Below are 19,191 nucleotides of genomic sequence, written 5' to 3'. Positions count from 1 at the left end.
AATGTGCCGCTGTTTCTCTTGTTACAAAAAGTTGGAAATTGTTTGAGCTCCTGAAAAAAACATGAATCGAACACAAGTCGCTGAGCACTCCGAGTTACCTCACCATTCTGTTGAATATTGCTCCTGTACAGGTATTCATAATTAATCTAGAGCTGCTGCAGCATTTTTTAATGTGTGTAGGGGTGCTCTGTTAATTTGACAGTTACTTTATTATTCTAGTTTATTAACATACACTTGCCTATTACTTTTCACTTACTTATTCTGTTCATTTCATATGTTGATGCACGTGCATTATGACAAGTAATTAATATTGTGTCTGGTGGTCAACTCTGTCTTAAAGAACACTTCAGCTGAGAGGACACTTCGCTTGCTTCCCAGGGGTGATCTCTTAGCCGGAGACAACAACATCAGATAAAAGCAAGTTACCAGTTAGGTGCTGATGACAGCCAGCTGATGACCTCCATTTCTTAGCACGTTGGTTGTAGCAAACCTCTTGCTGTGTGCTAAATTAATTGCTATTGAGTTTTTACAATTAGGTTTCTGTCACTATTTGTGTTATGGGACAATTTAAATTAATCTCTTAGTTTCAATTCAGAAAATACTAAAAGTAGCTAAAAGTTTTTTGTGATCTGAAAAGCATTTTAGTTTGAAGACTGTTAAAGAACCTATTTGAAACTAACAAACTAAAGAATATATGATTCTGTTTCTTGAGATATTGTGCTGTATATGTTTGTACAGAGATACAGAAACATACTGTCTGATTATGTAGCCACACTAAAAGCCATTTCAATATGTTTTAATATTCAAGCATATTTGGGTAGAATAATATGTTTACAGATCATCTTTCACACTTAACAAATTTTAATACCAGTATTTATTTTGATAATGTTTGATGATTAATGTTAAGATTCAGTTAAGATGTTGGTGTGAACAAAGCCTAATGGTGTAAAATAATCGTAGTACTTAGGAAAACTGGTAGATACACAGAAATTGCAGCAGTTTCCACTGCAATAGCCGAGTTGATTACAAAAGAAAGTTGCATATTTTTTTGTGTGTGTTCCTTTAAAAAGATTAAATCTTACTCTGACACATTGTTTAACTGTAACATTCATTAACACAAACATGGCTTGTCCTCCCACCTTAAATTCCCCGAGAACAAACATAAATAAATTAACGATAACAAATGCTGAGTAGTGTCCGCTAGACTCTTGGGGAAAGCAGCCAAGCTGATAGACTCCGAGGCTACAGGGGGTACTGAGATCACTTTCCATTCCAGGCCGAGCAGCGTGTCAATCCTCCCATCTTACCCAGCATGATAACACCGGACCCGGGCTTTACTATCTGCCACGACTTTCATACCTCTTCCAAATATTCACACCCTGCTATCACAGGCACTAACTGGGTGGGTGGCTTACTGCTGGGGTTCTGTAGCCCCAGGCCCTTTTTTCCCCTTCCATACCAGGCCTCGTCGGGAAGGAAACATGAGAAATAAGTAAGAGATGAAATAAGAAACAAAATGCGATAAGAGAGGTGTTAACAGTGGAGCTGCTTGTCACTATTGAGTTCATCACCAGTCAGCTCAATAAATCAGCAGAATAATGCAATCATTTGGCTAGTGACAGCTCTGAGCCCCTTCAAGTCTGTTCTTTATCAAGCAGGTGACAGGTTCAGACCTTTGACACTATAATGAACTGGAATTAAAGCTGGTTCACTTTATCAAGCCAAAGTTTTTAGACAGATACAGATGAGGCTGTGCTCAGTTCGTTTGTTTCAGCTGTGACTGGAAACACAAAATAGAATACTTGTTTGTCTCTTCCCCCAAGAGCCAAATAACGGCACACGTGTCACGTTTTTGCAAAGATATAATTCTATCGTGTAAAATCAGGATCATCTAACAGCAAGAACAAAGAAATGTAAAGCTAAAACCTGCATAAGTCTGTGACTTCAACAACAATATGTTGTATTGCTTAAATAAGTGTTTCTAATTATCTAGCCAGTTTTGTATGGATATGATCTTGCTTCTACTGTACATGCAAATAATAAACCCTAGCATTTGAATTCAGTAACATCCAATAGAATAGTCAAGATAAAAAACAATACTCTTTTTTTTTTATAATATTAAAAATCCTTAGTTTTATTGCATTCCTATTTTCACATTTATGTTAACTGCAAAGTCACAATAATTGTGTTTAGTGCAAAATCACAATAATTCTGTTAAATTACAGCCCAGCAGGTCTGAAAAGTCTAACAACTAGCTTGCAGTCTAACACAGAGTGTCCTAATACTCACACAGTGCCTAAAAGGGAGTATCTAACCCCAAAGTAAGGCAGACTTTGTGTAGGATTGAAACAGCACAACAGCGGTTTGAATGTAGGTGCAAATATAACAATCAGAAAAGTCGACAGGAGGCTTGGAGTGTGTGATAAAACTTTTGTGAAAATTAGTGCAACATCAAGGTTGTTGTCGTGATCACCATGTAGAATGTGACAGACATGTAGTTGGATCAGTGCATAAGGGTCATTTTTTTAACACTGAAGTTGTTATTGTTTGTAAGTGCAGCACTGAAATATGTAGAAAGGTGTTCACACATTTTTTTTGTTAATCAATAGCAATTAAAATAAATTACATTAAAAATCAAATTCAAGCTTTTTTTCGTATAGTAAAATGCAAGCTGTACAAAGTGATATTAATACATTAGTAATGGGGGCTCCCGAGTGGCGCATCCAGTAAAAGGTGCTCCTCGCAGGATGTGCCCTATAGCCTGGAGATCGCAGGTTCGAGTCCAGGCTATGTCACAGCTGACCGTGACCGAGAGTTCCTAGGGGGCGGCGCACAATTGGCTGAGCGCTGCCCGGGTAGGGAGGGCTTAGGTCGGCAGGGGAATCCACGGCTCACCGCGCATCTGCGACCCCTGTGGCCGATAGGGCGCCTGTGGCTCTGCAGCGGAGCCGCCAGATCTGTGTTGTCCTCCGGCACTATAGGTCTGGTAGCATTGCTGTGGATCTGCAGTGCGAAAAATGACGGCTTGGAAGGAGCACGTTTCGGAGGACGTGTGTTCCAGCCTCCGTTTCCCGAGTCGGCGGGGGGGTTGCGAGCGGTGAGCCGGGGATACAGATACTAATTGGGCATGCTAAACTGGGGTGAAAACCGGGGTAAAATAATTGGCGACGACTAAACTTATAAAAAAAAAAAAAAAAGAAAACACATTAGTAATGATTTACTGGAATTATTTTGTTTGCTCTATGTACTTTAATATAATAAATACAATTAATGTAAAATTCTGTATACAATACAAGATGTACATGGTTAAGCATTATGCTAACTGTTTCTTTAACTAGATCTGCACATTTATCTAGTGATTTTTTTGTTGTTGTTTTGAAGTCTTCAAAGTTCTTTTTTTTACTTTTGTTTGTTTCTTTTATGCTAGATTATTATTTTTATTTTTTTATTTAAAGTAATGTTCATTGCAATGTTTTTATTGTAACTCTAATACGGTCTTGTCCATTCATATTTCAAGGTAGCAGAATGTCAAGGAAGGTTTTTAAAACTTCCCCAAGGCCTTGCCTATCTTGGGGCCATTTGGTAAACACAGCATCAAGATCAGGATGTCTCATTCTCAAGTGGGTTACTGAAAGTTCATCATAGGAAGCTCCAGGAATTAGGAAGATGTAAACTGAAACGTGGAAATTATCAAGTACTCCAGCCTAGCCACACACTTCAGTAGAAATTAATCATGACAATAGTGATGTATTGATATCCAAACAATAATAATGAGAACCAGCCTAAGTGAGAAGCAGTTATACCAACAAATAAAGAATGGTCAACCTGGCTCTGCAGATTCTTTCTTTCCTTTTTTTCTAAGGTAATTGATTTCTTTTGAAGGCTAGTGCTGGATTTAGAGCTTGCACCTGGCTTGAAACGAACTTGCTCCAGCCGCCATACATGTGACATCTGCCTCTGTAAGCACAGACTAAGCACGATGGTAATGTTTGAAAGAATTTGTGATAGATTAGTGTCTTAAATTAATGATCAATAACAACTTCCCTAGCCATAAGGGCCGACCATGGAAAGATCTTGTCATCTGCGTAATCTTTGTACTGCAGCTTCCAGAACGTGTGCACGGCTAACGTCTTCTCCGAGGGCAATTTATCATTCGCAGCCTGGGCATGTATTAATAATGCCTGTTCACCCATGTGTATTTCATGCTACTGGCCAACTGTGCCTGCCTAGTGGTTCCCATCTGCTCGAACTTCCTTCAAATCTCTTAAGACCTATTTAAAATGCTTGTAGTGCTAAATATCCTCACTTTCATCTTGGGTTCAATCAGATAAAAGGTGAATTAGCTGGCAGCTAGTCTCTTAAAAAACAACTTTTAATTTCTGGCTTTTGCTCCCTCAAGAATTTGCTGGCCTTATCAACCCATCTTGACACCAGACCCCATGGCCACCCCATGGCCCTACAGCTCTTTCAGATTATTTACACTCCAAGGGTTTAAATGTTTGCAGAGCATTCAAGGGAATTATGTGTTCAACCCTCTCAAACCTTTTTAAGTCTGCCTATCTCTCACAACACCCCAAACCGTATTTAATTGTGCTGTCATGCAGGGGTGTAACTAGGCATAGGTGAACATAAATATCTGCCAAGAGGCCCTCAAAAAGCATTTGGACAGGGTGTCTCTATTTCACCAAGTGTCATAGTCAAAAGCATTTTATTCAGTTTAAAAAAAAAAAAAAAAAAAAAAAAAAAAAACTGCCTTTATTCCTTTTCTCATTGTACCCTCCAAAATTCATGTATCCAATTCGCCACCTTAGTTTATCCATTTATAGGCAGATTAGCAATAACCCCTGAAGGACAGGTGATAGGATATCCTGCACAGTGCAGTGGTCAGCTGAATTTGTAAAACTGGGGGTTGATAATCAAGGGATTGGCAATCATGGGAATAGCTGTCCAACACAAGGGAACTGAGACTCTAAGTTTAACTTTGCATTTAAAATGTTAATATATGGGGTATAGTGTATGGTCCCTTTATAACCTGTTTAAGTAAAGTACATCATAAGACAATGTTACACAAAGGAGATTAACCGAGAGAACCAGGTGATCGACTGTGCAGAATATAAGGCCTAGAGTAGTTAGTTAGTTTGCCGTAAAAGTTTTAGAAGCAAAGATGTACAGTAGAACCTCATTTATCCGGAACCTGGTCATCTGTGACTTCAATTATCTGCCGCTCCCCAACGAGTTTTATCTCTGCAACATTATTGCCAATGTAGACTTATTGCCCCGCGGTGCACACAAAAACACACATAAAGATGTATGCATCAGTCTAACCTGTGGAGTCGACGCCAAGACAGCAGCGCTACAGATGCAAGGATTCATGTCTTGGTATGAACAGCAGAAGGATCCTGTAAAATTAGTTCTCCTGAGGCAGTTACTTAGTGAAGCCCAGCAAACATATTTTTCCTCACTAAAACAAAAGACTATGATGGACTCTGTCAAGGTTCAAAAGAACGACTTGCAGCAGGGAATTGTTTAAAAAAGCTGTTACGAAAAACACTTCTGTCGGTACGTATTGTGTTGAAATGTAAGACAAGTTTAAATTACATAGCAGGCTTGTTTATATAGTTTTAAAGTTAAAAAAAATATATATATATATCACACGATTTAGTTTACAGGAAAATTGTGAGCTCTGATTGGCTGAATAGATTATTCCTGTCATAAAATGTCTTATGACCTTGTAGCTTTGTAATATATTTATTTTTTATTACTATTTTGGGTTTTTTTTGGTAACAGAAAAAGCTAGGGAAACAGGTTTGGAGGTGTATCACATTTTATAAAGATTTTGTTAGGAGTATCACTGTGAAAGTAAACTAATTTTCTGTCTTTGTAATATATGGTATTGCATACATCTCCAGTAAACGCTAATTTGGCTTACATTACTAGTGTCTGTATTTTATTCATACATATTCTAGTCACACACAATGATATCTCATTTATGTCCCCTCTAGCGCGCGGACAAACAGAGTTCCACTGTATTTGACCTTGAAAGTGGCATGATAGTCTGTATCCCCGAATGCAATCAGGAAATCAAGGACCACTGCATCTTGTGGTAAATTTTGTCAGATTCACTTTTACTGATTGTACAGCTTTCTCCTGGCCTTGTTAGAAAAGTAAAGTATTCTCTCTATTTTAAGGTTTTATTGAAAAATAACAAGAAACTAATAGTGTGAATGTTGATTTGTAATGTACGATTGCGTCCTAGGATGTCCACGTAAACAAATGTTACATCTCAACGTGTATCCTGGTAAAATATTTAAACTACATAAATAAACTAACAAACAAACAAATGACCAGCTCCACAGCACCGTCATGTGGAGAAGCAGTCTGCTTGCTGCAAACCAACTAAAACATAAAATTGCTTGCCCTGCTCAGCTTAGCTGTCAACCATGTGCACGGCAAGAAAGACCTTTGATAAACCTGTGTTTTTTCTCACCTTAGGTGGGCAGCATGTCATTAACACATCTGCCCTTTCCCCCTTCCAACATCTATCTTGACACCTCTAGGCTGACTTTATCCAAGATTCGCAGGCAAAGATAAACTTAATGTTTATTTGTTTGTTAAAAATGATATTCCATGTGAATAAAAACATGTTAACTGCATGCTATCAATGTTGTTTTCCATTCTATATTGCCTGTCATACAGCATGCATTTTAAACTGCATGTTGATACAAATCAATAATTTATGTCCTGATTGCATTTGCCAAGCTTCCCACTTTAAACAATCAATTTGTTTAAAAATTAAAACATGAAACACAACATTTTTCTTTTATAATATTACTCTTTTTCATCAAGACTAAAGTATTGGTTATCTATCCATTTGTTTTTGTTAATTGGTTATTTGTTTCTAATACACACATTCATTCTTATGTTGTATATTATACCATTTACCAGATCTTATCTGATGAATGATGTTAACCAGAAATTTTGCAAGATCTCATGGCCTGATAGCCAAAAAAAATGTTGCCCATCATTTAAAACCATACATTTTATTTTAACAAATTGTTACACATTTGTATTATTTACAGAACCCGGGCTTTCCATGTCAGGTAATATGCAGACACACTGCAAACACAATTCTTTCACGGAAAGATAGAAGATATTTGTTTACATAGCAAAGTACCTGACAAAAAACCCAGACGTATAAACTGTTTGCCACTTTCTGTGAGGACCCTTGATGTAGCCTCTCCATAAATTGCAAATGAAACCGAAACAAAACAGCAATGTTTGGAAACTGAATTCCTAGCAAAACATGTGTTATGATACAAGTGGGGTCCGATTTCCCCCAGTGTAGTAAAAGAACAAGCTCAACCACAGGGTTTGACAGACTCCCTGCTGCTTTTATCTATCAGCAATGCTACTGTCCATAAGGACCTACCTCCATGAATCCTCAAGCTCTGGCTGCACACTTCAGTCTGGTTTGTCACATCTACAGTCTGTATCCATTACTCCACTCCGTTAACATTCCAGCCCGAGAGGGATTTGCCAATTTTATGAGGAGAAATAACAGACTACCAGGTCACCAGTACATCGGACCCACAATTTATCTGCCTTAATGGTCTGCCTGCACAGTTATCTGTTTACAGAGACCTGCAGTAAAAGACTGGGCACACTAAATCAAGTACTACAGGAGGTCCAAAACACTGCCAGCTTGTTCTGTAGAGATATAGCTTCAGTTTATATTAAAAAAGAAAGAAAACTTGCATTTCCATTATCTTTACCTTATAAGCAGGCTACATATTCATTACATACTTCTTGTAGTAGTCTACGCTGGTATTACTTTATTTTCTTTACGAAATTACTGATTTAGTATAAACCAACTGAGTGGGGTTCTGCTTTTATACAGTACATATGGCAGGAGTAACGGTCAAGCAGGTCAAGTGACTTGGTCACAGGTCACAAAGTCAGTCCATGCCTCAGCTGGTATTTCAAAGTCTGGATCACACAGTCTTTTGACCAAACCATTAGACTAAACTGCTTTACTTGAATTACTGTGTGAAAAATAAGTACTTCTTCAGACTTAATGATCGTGAGGCATGCTTTTTGTAAAATGTAAAGTATAAGAACAAAACAAAAAAAATCAAACCTCTTCATTCATTCATTCATTCATTCAATAGTTTTAAAATGTAATATCAACTTTGAATTTTTAGTTGACTGGAATTGTTTTAATTCCCAACATTAAAGAAACCTAAAATGCCCAGACTACAGTACTATATACAGTACAGGTATTTTCAATTACTTTCTGTTCAGGTTTAACATATTTAACTATATGGTCTACACTTCAATTACAAAAACACAATTATTTCCTCCCATTGGTTTCTTATAATTAGCGTACATCTTATCGCATTATTTATTAAGTATATGTAGTTATGTACAAAAACAAAGAATATTTTTTTCACAAAAAACAAGCATATGCAATGAATTAAAACTATGTATTGTATCATTTCAATATTAAACCTTACAGCTGCACTCTGTCATTCCTATAAATACAATATGACGTGTTTCTGTTGTCAACAGCTTCAGATAGTGTGCCGACAGATAGCCAGGTGTATTTCATTTAGGAACCACTGATATTATTGCTACTGATTCTCAGCAGGATTTGAAAGAACAAAGGACTGTGACTTTGCATTTTTTTAATGTAGGGCAGTACATGAAACATTTTAAAACTGTACTGTGCTCTGGTTTTCTTCAGATTCACCTTATGTTTCCCATCAAACCAGTATCCAAGACAATACATTGTATGCAAATAAGAAGGCAAGGTCAAACTTAGACACAACACTGATGAATGCTGTTTACTTCTAAGTTTTACCTTATAAGAAGGTAGACTCATACTTTTTTAAAACAAAAAAGAAAGATAACGCTCAACCCTATTTTTACAATTAATTTAAAAAATAATAAAAGAGTAAAATTATATTTTATTCAAATGTATGATCTACAGTTACACTGAACCATAAAAAGTAAGGTGGCACACAGAAATTAATTTCAGCTTACTTTAGCTACACAGTGACAGTATAGAATTAATCATAAAAAATGTGGAAAAAGCTAAAGAAATGTTCATTTTTTTATGTATTATTTAAATGCCATAACCCAGTGTAAAAAATAAATAAAACTCAAACATAAGCAGCTCTTACTATTATTTAAGTATGGACATTCAGAAAGATGACATGTATGTATCTTGCTCTTAATTGTATTATTACTTGTACTGTGATACTTGAAATGTATTTGCTTACGATTGCAAGTCGCCCTGGATAAGGGCGTCTGCTAAAAAATAAATAATAATAATAATAATAATGACATAACATTAAAAAAAGAAAATTCTGATAAACTGTTGGTGCATTTAACAAAATATGCATGTACTGTATGCATGCAGCGTTATTATTTAAGATAATTTTCTTAAGTCCCAATTAATTTTATTTCTACGTATAGTGGTGTTTTAGCACCACTAGTTGGCAATTACAAAATCAGTGCAAAGGTGTAGGTCTGTGCCACAATTACTTTCTTTCTGCCTAGATCATTATCAGTCATGCTAACTAACTATTCCAGAAAAAAATGATATACTGTGTATGTATATATGACTGTAGGGAAGTACAAAGGTTTATCTGTGGGCTTCCATGCACTTTGCAATGCTAATATGCTTCCCCAGATCGCTCTTTTCAGAAGCAATGTCACAAAATACAGTAAGTTCCTTAACTCTATAAAGCAAAGTACAATTGGGTCTCTGACTTTTCATTCAAAAATAAAAAAAATAACAGACATTCAGATATTTATCTTTGTGTGCTTTTTGCAGACGTTTACATTGGAACATTTTTTATTTTATTATATTTTTTAACTGCTTTTATAAACCATGTAAATGGTAAGGAGCAAGAGCTGTTGCACAAAGAGCACCAGGTCACTACTGTAAATAGAAACTTTCCTCAATGGTATTAAAACTAGTTAAATAAAGATTTGACTGACTTCCTGATTGAGTGACGGATGGATGAGTCGATTGATTGATTAGATTGGCAAAGATAATCGTACCAGGACTGACAATGCTAGTTTTCACTTTAACCACCAGTTTAAACAAGCAGGGCTCTCAATACGCATTTCAAATTTGAAATGTGAAGCTGCCCACATTTAATTATGAATCCTCTACAGAACCCCACTGACAACATTGGTATTCTGGTCATTTAACTCCCAATTACAATAAAAACCAAGTCGAGCAAAGTTAAATTGAGACTGCAGAAATAGTTTTCTTGTATCTGATGTTTAAAAGCAAGAGAAAGTGCAAAAACTGATCACCTTTAAGGGCTACTGTATGCTGAGTAACTTAAAAGCAGAGTAGGCAAATTTATGTTGAACGCAATTGTTATTTTCTAAATTGTCCTGGGAATAATAATGTTAACTTACACGTTAAAAACTATTTCTAAATAAAAAGGAAGAACAAATCAAACAGAAGTGTACGGAAAATCTTTCACAAAACAATAAATTAGCCACCGTAGCTGCAAGACTACCCTCACAGATGTAACAAAGTTTTAAAATCCATTCACAGCATGTCCAAAGAGAAATCTACATCTGTCTATAATATTAATGACTGTCCAGTAACAAGTGATTCTGCATTTTCTGGCTTACTTTTAAATTAAACGTGAAAATTACGATGGGTTTTCTCAAAATTAAGAACCATGAATCACTGTTGCACTCATATTTTAAGTTCTCGATACGGTTTTCCTTTTTGGTGTATAATATCGTGAATGACGGGGGAACATAAAAAGGATGATGTACTGCATTAATTCAAACTATACAACTGCTGTGGGTTAATATGCTACACATTGTCCTTTTGACAAAAAAAAAACACAGCTAGAAATAAACTATACATCTTTCTTTCTTTTTGTACTTCCTTCATATAAAAAGATGGCCACCACAAAAGTTATGTTTGTTTTGTACTGTTTTAACATTCAGGACAAGGACATGCAGATACCGGCATCTTACAAATTATGATCCTTGAATGTCTCTAAAAGTGCATTAGGAGTTTGTTTTATCTTGAACCGTTGTCGTGCTTGGCTGGCTCAAAGGCAGACTGCCAGTTGGGGTTTCTGAAAGGTCAAGAACAGGCAATGAAAGAAAGAAGCAGCACTTTGTGACCTCAAGGAGAACATTTAAGATAAGAATGTATGTTGAGAGGATCTGGCTTCAATATAAACCGAGAATTTGAGACAGGAAAACGAATGGACACTGCATAAAATAAGATGCATACTAAAGATTAGACACCTATTAAATATTACATCTTGGTCTTGGAGAAGGTTACACTTCCTTCTTCCAATCATTTGACAACATGCGCCACACACACACACACGCAAACACACGCATGCACACACAAATAAAATATATAAATCTGCTTTCTGACAAAGTAATAAACTAGTAATAAAAATGCAAATAACATTTGCTATTCAAATCAGTGTATTATGTTGCTGTCTATTACTTTATATATATATATATATATATATATATATATATATATATATTACTGTTTAAAAATCTACATAATGTAGAAAATTATCAAATGCACATTTACAATATGTCAAAAAAAGTAACAAACTAATTTTCGGTAGGTACATTATTTGTTTTGCATAATAAAAAAAAAAAAAATTTGTGCTTAATTTTCTTCAAATAAGTTTAAAGCAGTGGCATCTGGTTAACAATACATTTGAATTTGCCTGATAAATGGGTAGTGTTCTCTAAGTAACAATGTATTCCTACTGAAGAGTACCCACTCTACTGCACTTTCAAAATACTTTGCAAAATGGCTAACTTATCAGTTTTAAACTTTGCACAGAAACCAGCACTTTTAGATCCTGAAAAGTCACCCTCAGATTCGGGAACCCTTTTCTCATTTGTCCTTTGGCATCTGAGTGTTTGCTAGAGAACAAAAAACATTAAAACGGCGGTTTTAACTTACAGAGTTCTCCACAGTGGGTTCACATTTTCCCAAACCTCAAAGATTCTGCTTTTGAAATTGTAATACATGTTATCCGAAGACAATAAACCATCTTATGCCATTCACAAATACTTGTGTTGGATACACTGGTAAACACAAACAAATATACTGCAATCATGTAATAAGATCATATATACAGTAAATATAACCATTCAACCATTTATGACCTGCACTTCAGGGAATGATGCGGTCTTTCTTGCTTCTTGCCAAAACATGCTATGCCAACAGAAGCCTCTATATTAATGTAACTTTTTTTAAGGCTCTTGAGAGCTTGTTTTTTGTACTTTCCAGATTGAGAATTTGTTATTCATTTTATGTAGAATTTTCTCTATTAAGAGCCAAAAAATTCCATTGTGCTACAATGCCACATTCCATCTAAACCAGCCACAGACAGTCGCTTCCTATTGGCCGGTTATCTTAATGACATGCTTTTTAGCTCTTCAGGACTGTGGGATCTAATTCTCATGTTACCCCCTTTTTTAATATTTGTTTTATCAGGTTAATTAATTACAGCTTAATAGTGTGGAGGTCATTTTAAATAATGACCACCACACTACCTTCAAAGAAAAATCCATATAAACTTTTCTTTTGTTTTTAGGATAAGTCAAGAAATTGACAGTAAATAACCTTTTTGATGGTTTCTTAATAATTTACAACTACGTCACTTCATGAATGTCACTGCAGCACCGCCAGCGTTTTCAGAGAAGTGCCCCTGCCTGGGAAAATGCTGCTTGGTTGCAAACACACTAATGAGATAATAATCCTCCCACACTTTGTACTGTTGAGGTATCTGCACTCAACCAGGGACACTCCAATTTGTTCCGCTAACGGCACAGAAAACTGCTGATTTATTCACTGAATAAATCTGAACTTTGGTCAGGTCCTAATTTTAGTTTTTGCTATCTTAAAAATATTAACTAGATTATTAACTTGTAATATGAAACTTAAACAATGCATCTTTTGATCATAAGTGGAACAACAATGGTTGCAAATCAGTAACATTATATAGAAAATGCCACTTGGTGAGGAAACAATGCATTGAAGTAACCACTACTACTGCGACTAGGACTACTACTAAACAACAAAAACAATTATTAACATGCACATTTCAAGAAAGGATCAAAGTAAAGAAAGAAAAAAAACCTGACCGTATTCTATTTACTTGAATGATAATTATATATATATATATATATATATATATATATATATATATATATATATATAGAGAGAGAGAGAGAGAGAGAGAGAGAGAGAGAGAGAGAGAGAGAGAGAGAGAGAGAGAGAGAGAGAGAGAGAGAGAGAGAGAGAGAGAGAGAGAGAGAGAGAGAGAGAGAGAGAGAGAGAGAGAGAAACAAACAAAACAAAAGAAAACATTAAGAGGAAGTCATCCTGAGGAACCAATTGTTTTGATTGTGCAGCACAATGTTTGATCTGCCTGTCTGGAATGTGGTGAACTTTGATCCAATGACAACATTCAATTGGATAAGGTTAACAAAATCGACCTTCTTCTGCTACTCAGTCTTCCTTAGATAAAGTGTAAACAGACTTAAGCCACATAGCAGGCTAAGGATTACCTATATACACTTGAATAACCAGCAAGCATGCATACATTCATTCAAGGTCCCATAAGATACTTTATGATGATTCTCTCTAAATGAAGATGGAAAAGAGATGCATAAATGTTATTCAAAATTCAATTCAAAACACATTAATGCACAGTATACTGAAAAAGACCATCAAATGTAGCAGCTAAGTCCATGAGGTGCCAATATCAACTTTTTAGTGGACTGTTGTAACACAGTCATATGCATCTGACAAAAATAACACATGAATTGTACCTCTGTGGAAAATGAATACCAGTCTCCCGAGACTTCAATTACACCCAGTAGCTGACAATGAAGACCAACATTATCCAGCTGTTCAGAAGCCAAGGATACATTGTGAAGCTACTATGAAAGAACTTCATTTTCCCATGGTTTCCAAAGCCACATGTAGGTTGCTGTTTTAGTAATATAAATGGATATCTCACCAGGAAACCACTGGCTTTTAATTTAACTGAAAATGTTTTATAGAAGCATTTAATCAAAAGTGTGACAGCAGGATTGTAAACTTTATTTTTATATTTTTATACTTTCACGAATCTTCCATTTTGCCATTTGTGACTTGACAGAATGAAGCTTGTAAAAATAAATGCTTTACCCTCTGCATTTACAGTGTGTACTTATTAGCATATATGAATAAAGGTGTCTGCCAAATAAATAAATAATACAAAATTAATAATAATTGTAGAATAATCTGTACAGGTCATCCACCATTTTGTCAATAACATTTCACCACTGCCACTATGCAAGTATCTTCATTTCAAATAACAATTAATCTTGTACTGTATTTAAAGCAACATGCACAACTATTTTACAAGTTCACTAGACTTTTTGAAATTACAGTTACATATCCAAAACAGGGATCTGTGCACTTACTATTAAAAGTTAAATTACAATTTTCTTTTAAACTATCTAATTGGCTTGTATTAGATGGAAATTATGTCACATTAAAGATTAGATGTCATGTTTATTCTTATTAAGTTAAATAGGGTTTTGTAAGTTACCGGCCGAATGAAGAAATAAATGTGTGGTTACCATGGCATCAAAAGCCTATAAATACCTCCCATGTTTGTTTTCAAACACACTTTCCCTTGACAAATGTATGTTAAACATACCAAAATGTTGGGAAGTTGGCTCTGAGCAAAACATTGTAATATACCTTTTTAAATGTAATAAAAAAAAGTACTTCCATAAACCTTTTAAAATCAAAATGTATGCCATTCAGTGAACGTGCACAGATTCATATTTTTTATATTTGTTAATAAACATAGTATAGTCTGTGGGATATTTAGTTCCCATCTGCCTCATAAAAGGCCAATAATATGAGAAAAACAGGTTTTAAAGTAATTAGGGGGCTAAATATGTTCAGTATTACAGTACTCAATGTTCTCAAAGGATTGATTCCTTGCTGCTTTCATAATCCTTTTCAATGTTTAAATTAAGATTAAAGATCACTTTGTTCCTGTATTCCCACAACTCGCTAGTATGGCAGAGATCAGACTTCACTTTTATATGTAACATCTTTAACATTTGCTCTGCTTTCTGTGTGTTTGATTAAATGTAACATTTTGAAATCCCCAAGTTCTGAGAAAAGCATAAATCATGGTCTTGCAGCTGCTGTTTGACTGGCAAAACACATGCACTTTTCTTTTTAAGATCTACCATCATAACATCCCAAGGGACATAGACAACACCTGCAAATCTGCATCCAGTCTGAATTTCTGATGCAAGCTCCAGTTTGCAAGACCCGGTCATTCAGCAGCATTTGCTTTCTTCACCCCACCCACCCCAAAAAAATCTGTTTTCTTATTTCCGGATTCATTTTGTTGGCCCCTCTTAATGGTTTTATATTTATTTACACAGAATTGCACAGAAAAAAAGGAATGCATTTGTTGTTAAATTGTTTGAACCAACTGCTCAAATCACAGTTTATTATTCACCTTACTGCATGTCAAATTAAACTGTATATCAGTTTCCTTTAAAAAGGAATTCATTTGTTTTTTTTATAACTTGAAAATATATAAATAAAACACAGCCGTCACTCAGTAACAGTTATATGTTCCTTAATTGTAAACAATATCCTTTAAAATAAATGTGGTAATTGAAATAAAATTAAAAGTCGGTTGCTATCCACTTTGCAACAGCATTGTTTATACAGGGTGTTCCACTGAAAGTAGCCCCCGTAAGTAGTACAAGCATGTGACAGGATAGTGCAAGTGCAGAGGCTTTTAGGCAGCAATGCAGAGACTCAGAGGTAGAGATGGCAGGTTTAAGCGCTAATGCACACTTTTATTAACAAAGTAACAAAACAAAACACAAAACATAAGACTAGCTCTGTCAAAGAACACTAACTAAACTTAATAAAAAAAAGGTTCCTAAATATAACCTGGCAGATGAGCTGCTTACCGGTACCACAAAACACAATATCATACCTTCTTCAACAATAGTAGTCGGGTCTCCACACACATACAGGCCTTAGCCTGAGCACAGACAAAGAGACACCTTTGCAGTGCCCTTAAATACCTGGCCTGATTAGCATCAGGTGAACTAAATACCAGCTAATTGCTAGCCAGCTAAGCGGAATGCAGCCTGCTGTGAAATGTAATTTTTGATCCTGGGCAGCTCCCAGGACTACACTTATTTAAAGGCAGAGCACCTGCTGTCCCACAAAGCATTACAACATATAAATAAATAAATAAATAAATAAATAAATAAATAAATAATGGAGCAGGCACAGACAGGTAAAGGAATCCTTGTTATTACAAACTAGGTTTATAAATGTCACTCTCAACGTGAGCACGGACTGAATGCCTACATCAAACTGAAATACTTAAAGTACTCTGTCGAAACTGACGGGTTTCATTTGTTGTTCTGTTGCTGCCTGTAGCAGAACAACTATTAGAAAGTGTATTTTGAGAAGTGGAGCCATGTTTACAGCAGAGGTGGTACAGCAGACTAGATGCATTCTATGGTACTGGAACTAACTGATACAAGTAACGTCTTTCTATCCAGTTAACTGTCAGAAAGGTGTTTTTTTTGTTTGTTTTTTTTAAATAAACTTCCCATTCATAAGTCCTTCACTTTTAGTGCTTTGCTCCATAATGCAGTTCCGTGACTAACTTTCTATTCAAAAGACGACTGCACTTATTGCGTTGCATGCACTCAAGCAGTGTTAGACTGGGGTGTGGATGCGGGTGGACGCAGTCCACTCACTTTTTTGGAAGGGTGGACCCTGTCCACCCACTATTTTTGGTGAAACACTATTTTTCAAACTCCATCTTCATTGTTAATTATCTTGAATATTAGCCTATTTTATTTCTCCCCAATACTTCATCCGTTTTGGTGCATCTGTGTGTGCTCTATGGCTAAACAGCAACTCGAGTCTTGTACTGAAATTGACAAGTGGCATCGGGGGAACTGAAATTGACGTGACAACTGTTTTTTAGAGGCTGATTGCATTTTTGTTTTTTAAAAGAATGTTGTCACATAATAACATGTGTTGATTCAGTTAAAGACATTTCTAAAATAAACTAAGTGAACATGAGTATAATAGTTGACCTTGTTTTTTTTTTCCTTCCAAAACTGACAAACTTAACATGATCCGACAGACTTGATGAAAAACAGGCACGGCCTCCCTCATCGATCCTGCGTTCCGAGCAAGATCTCTCGATTTGCTGAAAATAATTGTGAAAGCTTATATAATACAAAGCAAAAGTTATTTAATATCACATCAGTGTTTACAAAAACTTCACACACCTATTTTTACTAGGCTATAAATTACATAAAGCCTTCCGTTTATTCATTTTATTGAATACATTTTGTCGTGTTTATTTTTTTATTTGTGACCTGCTGTTTTAATCCTTTTTTTTTTTTTTTAACTGTATGCATTCTATTTGCTTGTTGCTTATTTATGTGATGTCTGTATGGTCTGCATATCAAATTATATCTATCAAGAACAGGCAAGGATAGCCCTCCTAGTTTAGAGAGTGAGAGTCCTTTTCTTTATTCTGGGCTGAGAACCTTCACTAGCAGTAACATTGGCAGCATTTTCCAGCTCATTCTAATTAGTATACTTATTATTGGTAGCCTAAAACTTTGTTCCAATTTTCACATAATAAGGATTTGAATGCAAATAAACATTTTCCCAACAAACTGTATAATTTTTCATGGACCCAGCCTCCCCAAATAATATCTACAGATCAACTTCATCTTTTTAAGTGTAAAATTAACTGCACTGGCACTGTAAATGTGAAAAAGAATTCCCCCACTGGAGGCCTGATGGGCCCCAAAACCCCACTGCGTAACCTTATAGAGTCCACTCACTATTTTCATTAGGATTCTAACCCTGCACTCGAGTATATTAAAATCGTGCCACAGGGAATACATTACAGTATGTTGAGAAGGTCAAGACAGAGGGTGACTAACACATGTTAAAAAAAATGCATCTAAAAAAAAATAAATGAATGCGTTAATTGCAGAAGTTAATTGACAGCCCTAATTTAAATACATTTTCTTCCCAACGGCAAACTTTTTTTTTTTTTTCCTATGGGATATGCTTCATTCAATTGTAAAATTTTAGTTATCCATAACAATGAAACACTAAATAGTACTGAGTTTAGAAATAGTAAAAGAAAAAACGACAAACATTTCGACTAGAAGTCTATTAAGTGTTTAATCATTATGGATAACTGGAATCTTACAATTAAATAAAGCCTGTAGAAAACAAAACAGAACTGTTTTCTTTCTTTGAACATCATTTCATTATAATTTGTATGTGCATGATATGGAAAAGGAATAAATCAAATAAAGTTGCATAGTTCAAGGAAAGGGACCCTTTTAGGTTATTATAAGATTATACTGTCTATATACAGACAAGGAAAGAATAAGAGATGAAAGGTGGTATAAAGCTTTGAAAAAAATGTGAAAGGGGCGATCAGATTTCAGAGAGATAAACATATCCTGTCATTTGTTATGTTTTATAAAATATATACTGTTCTCCCTAGTTTGAGGGAAGGGGTTCTTCTATTGACAGCTGTCTGGCAGTGATCATCCAACAGTATTTACAGTACATTTCCTTTGTTGCACTGAAAAGAGAGGGTGACTGTATTACCAGTTCCATTGCGGACAGTATGTTATATATTATATATGGGCAGCAGTGTAGGGTCGTGGGTTCAATCCCAGGTGGGGGACACTGCTGCTGTACCCTTGAGCAAGGTACTTTACCTAGATTGCACTAGGAAAAACCCAACTGTATAAATGGGTAATTGTATGTAAAAATAATGTGATATCTTGTAAGTCTGCTAAGAAATAAATAATAATTATTATTATAAGAACTTAAAGCACAAACATGTTTTGCTAATTTTACTGAGAATTTTCAGGAATGGATATACTGGAAACACATTTATAAAAAGCAACTTTGTATATCAGAGGTTGTAAGAAGGGCTCATTGATAGAATAAGACTGCTACCTTTGTAATGGCTTTGTAATAGTTTATCAGCTTTTGTTCTAATTTGGGTTGGTAAGGATTTTGACGTTGAAATTGATATTTGTTAGCTGGCGATAGTCACT

The 19,191-nt window shown here is 35.4% G+C and overlaps 1 protein-coding gene across 5 annotated transcripts in view; it reads right to left on the bottom strand.

Annotated features, from left to right (window-relative positions):
• The window catches only part of LOC117394303 (intermembrane lipid transfer protein VPS13B-like), a 370,657-nt gene that overhangs the window by 241,989 nt on the left and 109,477 nt on the right, over positions 1-19,191 (bottom strand). The window lies entirely within an intron of this gene.

This window comes from Acipenser ruthenus, chromosome 3, assembly GCF_902713425.1.
Source record: "Acipenser ruthenus chromosome 3, fAciRut3.2 maternal haplotype, whole genome shotgun sequence".
NCBI lineage: Eukaryota > Metazoa > Chordata > Actinopteri > Acipenseriformes > Acipenseridae > Acipenser > Acipenser ruthenus.
Note: the sequence above shows the minus strand (reverse complement) of the source record. Positions and strands in the feature narration are given on the sequence as shown.